The following is a 12,717-nucleotide window of genomic DNA, read 5'->3' as shown; positions in this document are numbered from 1 at the left end:
AAGCCTCAGGTCTTCTCTTCAGCTCTAGTTTACCACAGTGGGACACCTCGGTTTCTGTTGGAGTACAGGCTTGTCTACAAATCCACATGGTCACTTCCTGTCATGTCCTTTATTATAGGAATGGGAATCCCACTCCTGTCTATTTGGTTTGGAATGACAATCTATGGACAGATGCTTGGCCCTGAGGATGGGGAGTAGGGATGGAAAAAGACTGGCTGAGTGTGACTTGGCTTTCTTCAGTGTTCGTGTGTGTTTGTCCGTTTGATAATGTGTATACATACAGTGCATACGTGTGTTTGGGAGAGTGCTTGCCAACCCTCCTGGTTTGACCTTTGCCAGAAGACTCCAGGTCATTAACCTTCATCCCCAAATCAGCAGTATAGCTATTTCAGGAGATTGAATTAATCCCTGAATGAAATTGATAACTTGAAACGTAAACAAAAAAAATGTATTATCGGAAATGAGTTCTCCCGGAATGAGCTCTGTCTGAGTTTACGCTTCTCAAGCTGGGAAGCAACGTTTGAATCACTTCCTTGTTACCCTCACCTGAAAAACGTTAATGTTTCTGTCCCCACCCTCATTAACCATCTCATTCCTCAACATCATAGCCACTATTCTTGTGTTACCATACTTTTTTAAGTCTCATCCATCGCTTGGCTATTTGAGTGAGAAAGCCAGAAATGTATTTTCCCCCTCTGTCTCACCCCTTCACCCTGCCACCAGCTGTCTTCTCTGACCAGTAACTCTGTCCCACCCCTTCACCCTGCCACCAGCTGTCTTCTCTGACCAGTAACTCTGTCCCACCCCTTCACCCTGCCACCAGTTGTCTTCTCTGACCAGTAACTCTGTCTGCATGGCTGGTGGTCACATTTAGATTCCACTTTGTAGTTTCTGGCTAGCTATTGGCTAATCCCTCCCTAGTGACTGACCTAAAGTTTCACCAGTGGACGGAGCGGAGGAATCTAGCGGATGCTGTCACTGGGTGCCCATCGTGGTTGTCATAGTGATGTCATGCCAGCCTGCGCCCTCTGAGGGTAGACACAACGGGCAGCCCAATAATGACCCATGCAGTAAAGCATGATAGGAGAATTCCTCCTGGGGAATCCGGATGTGTCTGAATGGTCATGGGGTGTGGGGGGGGTGGGGGGGTGGTGCTGCCCTTTGGAAACCTGACAGGCACCCCTGTCTCATTCAGAAGTCCGACACCCCCTGCACTTTGAATACACTGACCTCTGCACCTCTGCCACCCCAGTTATGACCCTATGCTATTCACATAGTGATAAAACCTCCCAGATCCCAGACCCCACCCTCATGTCCCTGAGGCTCAGCTTGCCCCCCTCCCGCCACCAGTTCTGCCTGCACACCTGTCCATGCCCTGAAACCCCCCAGTCCAGCAGAGAGGTTATCTATGAATAGCAATAGCTCACAAGGCCTCCCTCGTGTGTGTGTGTGTGTGTGTGTGTGTGTGGTGGTTGGCACTGGCATCCCAGTCAGGCCTGAGGGGGTATTTTGGGGGGCTGAAATTGAACACTGGTCAGCAGCAGCAGGCATGTCTCAGGCCTCTATCAACGCCTAGTAGAGCAGACGGAGAGGAACACACCTTTACACACACACACACACACACGATACACTTCTGCAGCACACACACAGTAAACCTGTTTGGCTCCTGGTAAATCTCACTTAAGACCCAGAGAGGCCTAATGGAGTGTGTCTGTGTGTGTCGAGCACTGGAGTGGAGATCCCTTCACCATGGATTCCTCTCTATTGGGGAAGGAGAGATATTGTAGGGGGGGTGTGAGAGATGGGGGGGGGTGAGGGGGGAGAGATGGGGAAGGAGAGATATTGTAGAGGGGGGAGAGGTGATGGGGAAGGGGGGGTAGAGGGGGGGGGTGTGAGAGATGGGGTGAGAGATGGGGAAGGAGAGATATTTGTGAGAGATGGGGAAGGATGGGGAAGGAGATATTGTAGAGGTGTGATAGAGATGGGGAAGGAGAGATATTGTAGAGGGGGGGGGTGTGAGAGATGGGGAAGGAGAGATATTGTAGAGGGGGGGGGGTGTGAGAGATGGGGAAGGAGAGATATTGTAGAGGGGGGGGGGGTGTGAGAGATGGGGAAGGGGAGAGAGGGGGTGTGAGAGATGGGGAAGGAGAGATGGGGAAGGGAGGATGGGGAGGGGATAGAGAGATGGGGAAGGGAGATATTGAATAAGTGACAGTACACAGGAAAATACATCACACACAGTCCCATACAGTCCCTCTCTCTCACACACACAGTGAACCCATTTGGCTCGTTAAGACCCAGAGAGGCCTAATGGGGTGTGTGAGGGGGAGAGAGAGAGAGACTGTGTATTTTTCTGTGTGTTATGATACTTGTGGTAGTTGGTGGTGGAAAGTAGCATGACATCCTCTCTGCACGTCACGTGGGGTCGGCTGTTACACTCTGACCTGGGGACTAAAATGTCAGCCTTCAGTCAGTGAAGTCAACTGGTTGATTCAGGGCAGCTACAGTAAAACATTCTCTCCAGTTGGGCCTGTCAACAACTCCTGTGGTGAATACCACACTGACAGATCTAGAGGCTATAGAGTTCAACCTTACGGAATATGGAACGGCATCCAGACTCTGGATGAGTCTTGCGGTGCTTGGTTGGTGCTTGGTTGGTGCTTGGTTGGTGCTTGGTTGGTGCTTGGTTGAATCAGTCCACAGCAAGGAGAAATGAGTGTAACTTTCTTTTTGATCTTCAGTTAGTCAGAACATCACCTCGGGGGGGCTTGGTTGACACGTGGGGAGTAGAATGTGCTGGTCAGTACTTGAGGTGTTGTCGGGAGGGAGAATATCACTGGAAATAGTGACACCATTGCTTTAGGACCTTTTGGTTTCAACCTTGCCACAGCAGGTGCTGCAGACAGTCTAGAAGGCATCAGAATAGAACTCGGACTTCCCCGTCCTCTTAACGTATGGAACTTCTGACTCGCTCACAGTGTTGAATGAGACCCCGAACTCACGACAACTACGAGCTAAGAGTCTGTGACGAAATGTACTCCTCAAATGTACTCCTCAAATGTACTCCTCAAATGTACTCCTCAAATGTACTCCTCAAATGTACTCCTCAAATGTACTCCCAGGACTCATGATCTGTACAGCTTTACAGTAAGGCCCCATGCCTCTTGTTTAATCACTGCCAGAGTTCTTTGAAGTCCTTGGCAGTCTTCTACTGTACAGCCCCTCCCCTTCCTGCTATTTCCTCTTCCTCGCTGCACTCCCCCTGACAGACTGCTGCTCATCTTGTTTAACGGGATTGTTCACTTTTTTTTTTTTTTTTTAAGAGTACATTATTTTCAACATACCTAGACACCCTAACTATTTGTAGGTTCTTTAGTATGTTTTTAGCATTTGGAGAATGCAGAAATTCTAGTGGAAATTGTTTATCAGTTAGCGGTTCAGGTCAAAAAGTAAACTATCCCTTTAAGACTCAAGTCCTCCTTAAGGTGGGGGTCATGGATATAGTTTCCTCCTGGTGCACCCACCCATTAGACATTCCACCAGAAGGTTGTAACTTCTGATCTGAGGCATGGTGTTAGACAGCATGGCAGTTGGCCAAGGGGGCAACTTTACAGTAGTTTTCATGGGCTAAATATGGGGGATGATGATGCTGTATCACAGGATCCCTGAGGTCAAACAAACCATCTGGTAGTTATCTGGTTGTGTTGATGGCATTGGGTCAGGCTAACCTCAGTCACAGAAGATAAGAGGTCTGTCTGCACCACTACAGTAAACCAGGCCCCAAGGCTGCTGCACCACTACAGTAAACCAGGCCCCAAGGCTGCTGTTCCACTACAGTAGACACTACAGTAAACCAGGCCCCAAGGCTGCTGTTCCACTACAGTAAACCAGGCCCCAAGGCTGCTGTTCCACTACAGTAAACCAGGCCCCAAGGCTGCTGTTCCACTACAGTAAACCAGGCCCCAAGGCTGCTGTTCCACTACAGTAAACCAGGCCCCAAGGCTGCTGTTCCACTACAGTAGACACAACAGTAGACACTACAGTAAACCAGGCCCCAAGGCTGCTGTACCACTACAGTAGACACTACAGTAAACCAGGCCCCAAGGCTGCTGTACCACTACAGTAGACACTACAGTACACACTACAGTAAACCAGGCCCCAAGACTGCTGTTCCACTACAGTAGACACTACAGTAAACCAGGCCCCAAGGCTGCTGTTCCACTACAGTAGACACTACAGTAAACCAGGCCCCAAGACTGCTGTTCCACTACAGTAGACACTACAGTAAACCAGGCCCCAAGACTGCTGTTCCACTACAGTAGACACTACAGTAAACCAGGCCCCAAGGCTGCTGTTCCACTACAGTAGACACTACAGTAAACCAGGCCCCAAGGCTGCTGTTCCACTACAGTAGACACTACAGTAAACCAGGCCCCAAGGCTGCTGTTCCACTACAGTAGACACTACAGTAAACCAGGCCCCAAGGCTGCTGTTCCACTACAGTAGACACTACAGTAAACCAGGCCCCAAGGCTGCTGTTCCACTACAGTAGACACTACAGTAAACCAGGCCCCAAGGCTGCTGTACAGTAGACACACAGTAAACCAGGCCCCAGGCTGCTGTTCCACTACAGTAGACACTAAACCAGGCCCCAGGCTGCTGTAGTAAACCAGGCCCAAAGGCTGCTGTTCCACACTACAGTAAACCAGGCCCCAAGGCTGCTGTTCCACTACAGTAGACACTACAGTAAACCAGGCCCCAAGGCTGCTGTACAGTAGACACTACAGTAAACCAGGCCCCAAGGCTGCTGTTCCACTACAGTAGACACTACAGTAAACCAGGCCCCAAGGCTGCTGTTCCACTACAGTAGACACTACAGTAAACCAGGCCCCAAGGCTGCTGTACCACTACAGTAGACACTACAGTAAACCAGGCCCCAAGGCTGCTGTTACCACTACAGTAGACACTACAGTAAACCAGGCCCCAAGGCTGCTGTACCACTACAGTAAACCAGGCCCCAAGGCTGCTGTTCCACTACAGTAGACACTACAGTAAACCAGGCCCCAAGGCTGCTGTTCCACTACAGTAGACACTACAGTAAACCAGGCCCCAAGGCTGCTGCTAGTACCACTACAGTAGACACTACAGTAAACCAGGCCCCACGGCTGCTGTTCACACTACAGTAAACCAGGCCCCAAGGCTGCTGTTCCACTACAGTAAACCAGGCCCCAAGGCTGCTGGACCACTACAGTAGACACTACAGTAAACCAGGCCCCAAGGCTGCTGTTCCACTACAGTAGACACTACAGTAAACCAGGCCCCAAGGCTGCCACTACAGTAGTAAACCAGGCCCCAAGACACTACAGTAGAACCAGGCCCCAAGGCTGCTGTTCCACTACAGTAGACACTACAGTAAACCAGGCCCCAAGGCTGCTGTACCACTACAGTAAACCAGGCCCCAAGGCTGCTGTTCCACTACAGTAGACACTACAGTAAACCAGGCCCCAAGGCTGCTGTTCCACTACAGTAGACACTACAGTAAACCAGGCCCCAAGGCTGCTGTTCCACTACAGTAGACACTACAGTAGACACTACAGTAAACCAGGCCCCAATGCTGCTGTTCCACTACAGTAGACACTACAGTAAACCAGGCCCCAAGGCTGCTGTTCCACTACAGTAGACACTACAGTAAACCAGGCCCCAAGGCTGCTGTTCCACTACAGTAGACACTACAGTAAACCAGGCCCCAAGGCTGCTGTTCCACTACAGTAGACACTACAGTAAACCAGGCCCCAAGCTGCTGCTGTTACCACTACAGTAGACACTACAGTAAACCAGGCCCCAAGGCTGCTGTTCCACTACAGTAGACACTACAGTAAACCAGGCCCCAAGGCTGCTGTTCCACTACAGTAGACACTACAGTAAACCAGGCCCCAAGGCTGCTGTTCCACTACAGTAGACACTACAGTAAACCAGGCCCCAAGGCTGCTGTTCCACTACAGTAGACACTACAGTAAACCAGGCCCCAAGGCTGCTGTTCCACTACAGTAGACACTGTTCCACAGTAAACCAGGCCCCAAGGCTGCTGTTCCACTACAGTACAGTAGACACTACAGTAAACCAGGCCCCAAGGCTGCTGTTCCACTACAGTAGACACTACAGTAAACCAGGCCCCAAGGCTGCTGTACCACTACAGTAGACACTACAGTAAACCAGGCCCCAAGGCTGCTGTTCCACTAAAGTAGACCAGGCCCCAAGGCTGCTGTTCCACTACAGTAGACACTACAGTAAACCAGGCCCCAAGGCTGCTGTTCCACTACAGTAGACACTACAGTAAACCAGGCCCCAAGGCTGCTGTTCCACTACAGTAGACCAGGCCCCAAGGCTGCTGTTCCACTACAGTAGACACTATAGTAAACCAGGCCCCAAGGCTGCTGTTCCACTACAGTAGACACTACAGTAAACCAGGCCCCAAGGCTGCTGTTCCACTACAGTAGACACTACAGTAAACCAGGCCCCAAGGCTGCTGTTCCACTACAGTAAACCAGGCCCCAAGGCTGCTGTACCACTACAGTAAACCAGGCCCCAAGGCTGCTGTACCACTACAGTAGACCAGGCTCCAAAGCTGCTGTTCCACTACAGTAGAGACTATAGTAAACCAGGCCCCAAGGCTGCTGTTCCACTACAGTAGACACTACAGTAAACCAGGCCCCAAGGCTGCTGTTCCACTACAGTAGACACTACAGTAAACCAGGCCCCAAGGCTGCTGTTAAACACTACAGTAAACCAGGCCCCAAGGCTGCTGTTCCACTACAGTAGACACTACAGTAAACCAGGCCCCAAGGCTGCTGTACCACTACAGTAAACCAGGCCCCAAGGCTGCTGGACCACTACAGTAGACACTACAGTAAACCAGGCCCCAAGGCTGCTGTTCCACTAAAGTAGACCAGGCCCCAAGGCTGCTGTATCACTACAGTAAACCAGCCCACAAGGCTGTTTCTCACTGTAAGAAGCACCTCTGTCATTCATTCTGTGGTGCAGGAAGTGCCACTGTTTCTGTGGTGCAGGAAGTGCCACTGTGTCCTAGACTAGAGGAAAGCCCAGTGCCATCAGGAAGTGCCACTGTCTCTGGCCTGGGTCCTTTTCATTTTTTGACACCTCTGGTGTTGCCCCTGCTCTTCTGGTTTTTCAGATCTGAGAGGATTGGACAGGCTAAATCAAAATGGCGGAGGCTACAACATAGCCTTTGGGAGAACCAGGCAACGGCATTGGCACAGTGATTGATTATACCTACCCAGTCTTTTCAGATCTGTCAATACTGTCCCAGTCTTCTTCAGTGATAAAGCCAAAGTGTCAGGGTAGGGGTAGTGTTCAATAGGGCACACCATAGCAAGTGTTTCCTATTGGACAATAGGACAATTGTTCAGATAGTACCTTGATGTTTCAAAAGTTTTTATATTTTTCCTGTTTTGTGCCTACTGGACACAACCAAGCTCTATGGCAAGAGGCTAGGGAGTGAAATGGAACCTGGTCCATAACTGTGATGTCCAGGAAGTGGTGATCATCCCTGTGGTGTAAGTGAAGGGAAATCCCCTGGTCCCGTGTGGGCCAGGATTAGGCAGCCAGGTGGCCGGGGTTAGTTATAGCCGTGTGGTGGGAGGAGTCAACTGACCAGATTAGCTGGTGACTTTAGCAACATCCTCTGACACTATGACGAGCCAAAGAGCTCGCTCTGACGCTCTCTCAGGTCCACAACAATTTCACTCCTCTCTCTCTCTCTTTCAAATACAAAGGGGCTTTATTGCCATGGGAAACATGTTTACATTGCTAAAGCAAGTGAAGTAAACAAAAGTGAGAAGACGCAAAACATCAACAAACTATTAGAATTGAAAAGTAGATATTGAACTCAAAGGCTTAAAAAAAGAGATTAAGTGTTATATTATCAGCTCTTTCAAAATTAATTAAAATTGCTTTATTGGCATGACATAATGTACAGTACCAGTCAAATTTGGACACACCTACTTATTCAAGGATGTCCTTATTTTTACTATTTTCTACATTGTAAGATAGTGAAGACAAACTCTCAAATAATGTAGTAACCAAAAAAGTGTTAAACAAATCAAAATATATTTGCTATTTTAGATTCTTCAAAGTAGCCACCCTTTGCCTTGATGACAGCTTTACACACTCTTGGTATTCTCTCAACCAGCTTCATGAGGATGGAATGCATTTCAATTAACAGGGGTGTCTTAAGTTCATTTGTGTAATTTCTTTCCTCCTTAATGAGTTTGAAAAGTTTATTCAAGTGCAGTTGCAAAAAACCATCCAGCTCTATGATGAAACATGAAACTGTCTGTCATGAGGACCGCCACAGGAATGGAAGACCCAGAGTTACCTCTGCTGCAGAGGACAAGTTCATTAGAGTTACCTCTGCTGCAGAGGACAAGTTCATTAGAGTTACCTCTGCTGCAGAGGACAAGTTCATTAGAGTTACCTCTGCTGCAGAGGACAAGTTCATTAGAGTTACCTCTGCTGCAGAGGACAAGTTCATTAGAGTTACCTCTGCTGCAGAGGACAAGTTCATTAGAGTTACCTCTGCAGAGGCTGCAGAGGACAAGTTCATTAGAGTTACCTCTGCTGCAGAGGACAAGTTCATTAGAGTTACCTCTGCTGCAGAGGACAAGTTCATTAGAGTTACCTCTGCTGCAGAGGACAAGTTCATTAGAGTTACCTCTGCTGCAGAGGACAAGTTCATTAGAGTTACCTCTGCTGCAGAGGACAAGTTCATTAGAGTTACCTCTGCTGCAGAGGACAAGTTCATTAGAGTTACCTCTGCTGCAGAGGACAAGTTCATTAGAGTTACCTCTGCTGCAGAGGACAAGTTCATTAGAGTTACCTCTGCTGCAGAGGACAAGTTCATTAGAGTTACCTCTGCTGCAGAGGATAAGTTCATTAGAGTTACCTCTGCTGCAGAGGACAAGTTCATTAGAGTTACCTCTGCTGCAGAGGATAAGTTACCTCTTCAGGTTAGAGTTACCTCTGCTGCAGAGGACAAGTTCATTAGAGTTACCTCTGCTGCAGAGGACAAGTTCATTAGAGTTACCTCTGCTGCAGAGGACAAGTTCATTAGAGTTACCAGCCTCAGAAATTGCAGCCCAAATAAATGCTTCACAGATTAAGTTACAGACACATCTCAACATCAACTGTTCAGAGGAGGCTGCGTATCATAATGACATGTGTCACCAATGCAGACATATGTCTACAGTATGATGTCATTACTGACCTAATGGACATGTGCAATCAATGTGCCCCTTGTCGTCATACATCTGAAGCAGAGAATAGCAAAACTCACATCATTTGCATATTGATGAACTAGCTATATATGTTCTCAGTTTAAACTGATGCACTAGGTCAGGGTATCCTGGTGGTTAGAGTGTTGGATTAGTAACCGAAAGGTTCCAAGTTCAAATCCCCAAGCTGACAAGATACAAATCTGTCGTTCTGACCCTGAACAGGCAGTTAACCCACTGTTCCTAGGCCATCATTGAAAATAAGAATTTGTTCTTAACTGACTTGCCTAGTAAAATTTTAAAAATTAAAAATATGAGGCTAACCATAAGATGTTCTACATGATGTTTCTGACATAGTTTAGTGCAAATCCAACCCTTCTGGGTACAGTACTGTACATTTGTGGGCGAATTAACAATGTCAAAGGGAAATAATGTGTTGTGCGTTTGGGGGGAGCGTTTGTATTCTACCTTTGTTTATTTTCTGAGAATGATTTTAGACTACTGAGACAAAATCAGAAGGTCAATGGCATGGAGGAGGATTGCAGAGATGTTGATAGTGAGATAGATTTGCACAACAATGTTTGCAGGTCAAAGCCACAATGTCCCAAAGTACCCATTCATGTCCATGTAGGCCAATGTATTTTACAGGAAGTGAGTTATAATCATCAATGCCATGACACAAGTAGAATTAAAGAGCCATAACCATAATCCAATTGGGAGCATATTACATAGGAAATTAATGCGTAAATGTGCTGCATGGTCATTCCGACGTCTGCATTGGCTGTGCACCATTTATGGCGAAAGGACCTCTGCAGAAGTAAGGGCATTTATACTTCTTGCGCTTCGCAGAGCAGTACAGAGCAGAGCAGTACAGAGCAGAGCAGTACAGAGCCGTTGTGAAAGAAGTTGTCAAGGAACAAGTCAGTCAGTTTGTGTTTATACAGGACCTCCTGTCCCCACCTACCGTCAACCAATCATGTCAAGACACACATAGACCTGATTGAATTTTTGTATTGTTGTGACAATAGTAGTTTTGTTGATGATGTTGTTGTGACTCACGCTGCTTTGGACGTTGTCCACAGCCACACCATCCATACGGTGCCTCCGCACCACATTTATGGCTCAAGCATAAATTGGCTCTTAGTTTATAATTTATAATGCGTGTTACTGGTGATTTTTATCCTTTTGGTAGGCAAATTTCACAATTGAATTGACTCAACACATTCACAAATGGTGGCTTCAATCACAGTTTTGAGATATAGGTTGCTTGAGGTTCATAGCTAACAGGCATTGTTGTGCAAATCTCTCTTCACCCACCATCAACACCAAGAATCTATGCAATTGTCCTTCATACCTTATGATTTTGTCTCTGTATTCTAGGAAATCCTATAGAATTGGAAATCTAGACACAGCAACGATCTGTCTTTCCTCCATTTTTTCTTTGGTTTGCCAGGAAATAATGACTGGCGGAACTATGTTTAATGATGGGAAGACTTTCAAGCAAACATCTGCTCCTCACCTGACTTCTCAACGACAGCGGTGGCCGCGAGTAATTTGCATAAAGTAGAGCTGAACTTTTTCTATCGCTCTGCTAGCAGGGTTCGCGCACAATCCCCTGCGCATTGCTCAGCGTGCTCCCATTGAAAAATGAATGGGGCGGAACTTCGTCTGGCGAATTCGGAAGTAGTGGAAACGGTACATTACTTCTGCCTCATGCACCAAGTCATGTTACTCCTATGACCAGAGAAAGTGAAATATTCCTCTATAAACCTGTTGAACAAAGTGTTGACAGTGCTGAATAACAACTTAAACAAGAACTTACTCATTAAAAACTGCAGCTCTTTGCTGTTTTCGTTGAGTTTCTCGCTAGTCATGGTTTTACAAGTTTAAAATCTCACATGATCAACTTTCATGTGCGTTTGAGGCCTCGTTTTACAGTCGAGGCGCAAGGAAACTGCAGATACGGTGATATGAGCTCTCTTGACTGGCCAGTGGTAGACCTGTAGATGCACTTGATTTACGCTTTGGTCCTGCCTGCTAGGCAGAATTCTACCTTCAGACATGAAATGTTTCAAAATGGGAACACTGCCTTCCCGGCGCTACGGCTGCTGAATCAAGTGCAACTACCCTTAACAGCACGAAGCAAATACAAACAGTAGGACACAAGGCTTTATTGTTGTGTTTTTCAAAATGTTCCATCGTTAACCATGGTGAAATAGTTAGCCGTGGTGTGCTGTCGATTTTAGGGCCATATAACACTGCATTTTGCTTTCTACTTGTGTTTCCCAATAGGTAATGTAGTTTTGTTTTGACTGTTGTAATTTGGTTTATTCTGATTTGTTGCTCTGGTCCTGAGACTTCATTCAGTGTGTTAGTGAACTCAGCCCCAGGATCAGCTGGATGAGGGGACTTTTCTTCTCTTCCTTTACCTTGCATATTATCCTCTATTTCCTTTCACTGCCCTCTAACCTCTACATTTGTACATCATCTCCCCTAGTCATCAGCTCTTCATTGCCCTATCGCTCCCCTAGTCATCAGCTCTTCATTGCCCTATCGCTCCCCTAGTCATCTCCCCTAGTCATCAGCTCTTCATTGCCCTATCGCTCCCCTAGTCATCAGCTCTTCATTGCCCTCTCCCCTAGTCATCAGCTCTTCATTGCCCCATCGCTCCCCTAGTCATCAGCTCTTCATTGCCCTATCGCTCCCCTAGTCATCAGCTCTTCATTGCCCTATCGCTCCCCTAGTCATCTCCCCTAGTCATCAGCTCTTCATTGCCCTATCATCTCCCCTAGTCATCTCCCCTAGTCATCTCCCCTAGTCATCAGCTCTTCATTGCCCCTATCGCTCCCCTAGTCATCAGCTCTTCATTGCCGCTCCCCTAGTCATCAGCTCTTCATTGCCCTCCCCTAGTCATCAGTCATCTCCCCTAGTCATCAGCTCTTCATTGCCCTATCATCTCTCCATCTCCCCTAGTCATCAGCTCTTCATCTCCCCTAGTCATCAGCTCTTCATTGCCCTATCATCTCCCCTAGTCATCAGCTCTTCATTGCCCTATCGCTCCCCTAGTCATCGCTCCCCTAGTCATCCCTAGTCATCAGCATCAGCTCTTCTTCATTGCCCTAGTCATCATCGCTCCCCTAGTCATCCCCTAGTCATCAGCTTCTTCATTGCCCTATCGCTCCCCTAGTCATCAGCTCTTCATTGCCCTAGTCATCTCCCCTAGTCATCTCCCCTAGTCATCAGCTCTTCATTGCCCTAGTCATCTCCCCTAGTCATCAGCTCTTCATTGCCCTAGTCATCTCCCCTAGTCATCAGCTCTTCATTGCCCTATCGCTCCCCTAGTCATCAGCTCTTCATTGCCCTAGTCATCTCCCCTAGTCATCTCCCCCATCTAATGCTTACTTTTCTATTCTTCTCCTCTTTCCCC

General features: G+C 47.6%; 1 protein-coding gene across 2 annotated transcripts in view; it reads left to right on the top strand.

Annotated features, from left to right (window-relative positions):
* bin1b (bridging integrator 1b) overlaps nt 1-12,717 on the top strand; it is a 46,218-nt gene that overhangs the window by 1,085 nt on the left and 32,416 nt on the right. The window lies entirely within an intron of this gene.

The sequence above is a fragment of the Oncorhynchus masou genome, chromosome 7, assembly GCF_036934945.1.
Source record: "Oncorhynchus masou masou isolate Uvic2021 chromosome 7, UVic_Omas_1.1, whole genome shotgun sequence".
NCBI lineage: Eukaryota > Metazoa > Chordata > Actinopteri > Salmoniformes > Salmonidae > Oncorhynchus > Oncorhynchus masou.
Note: the sequence above shows the minus strand (reverse complement) of the source record. Positions and strands in the feature narration are given on the sequence as shown.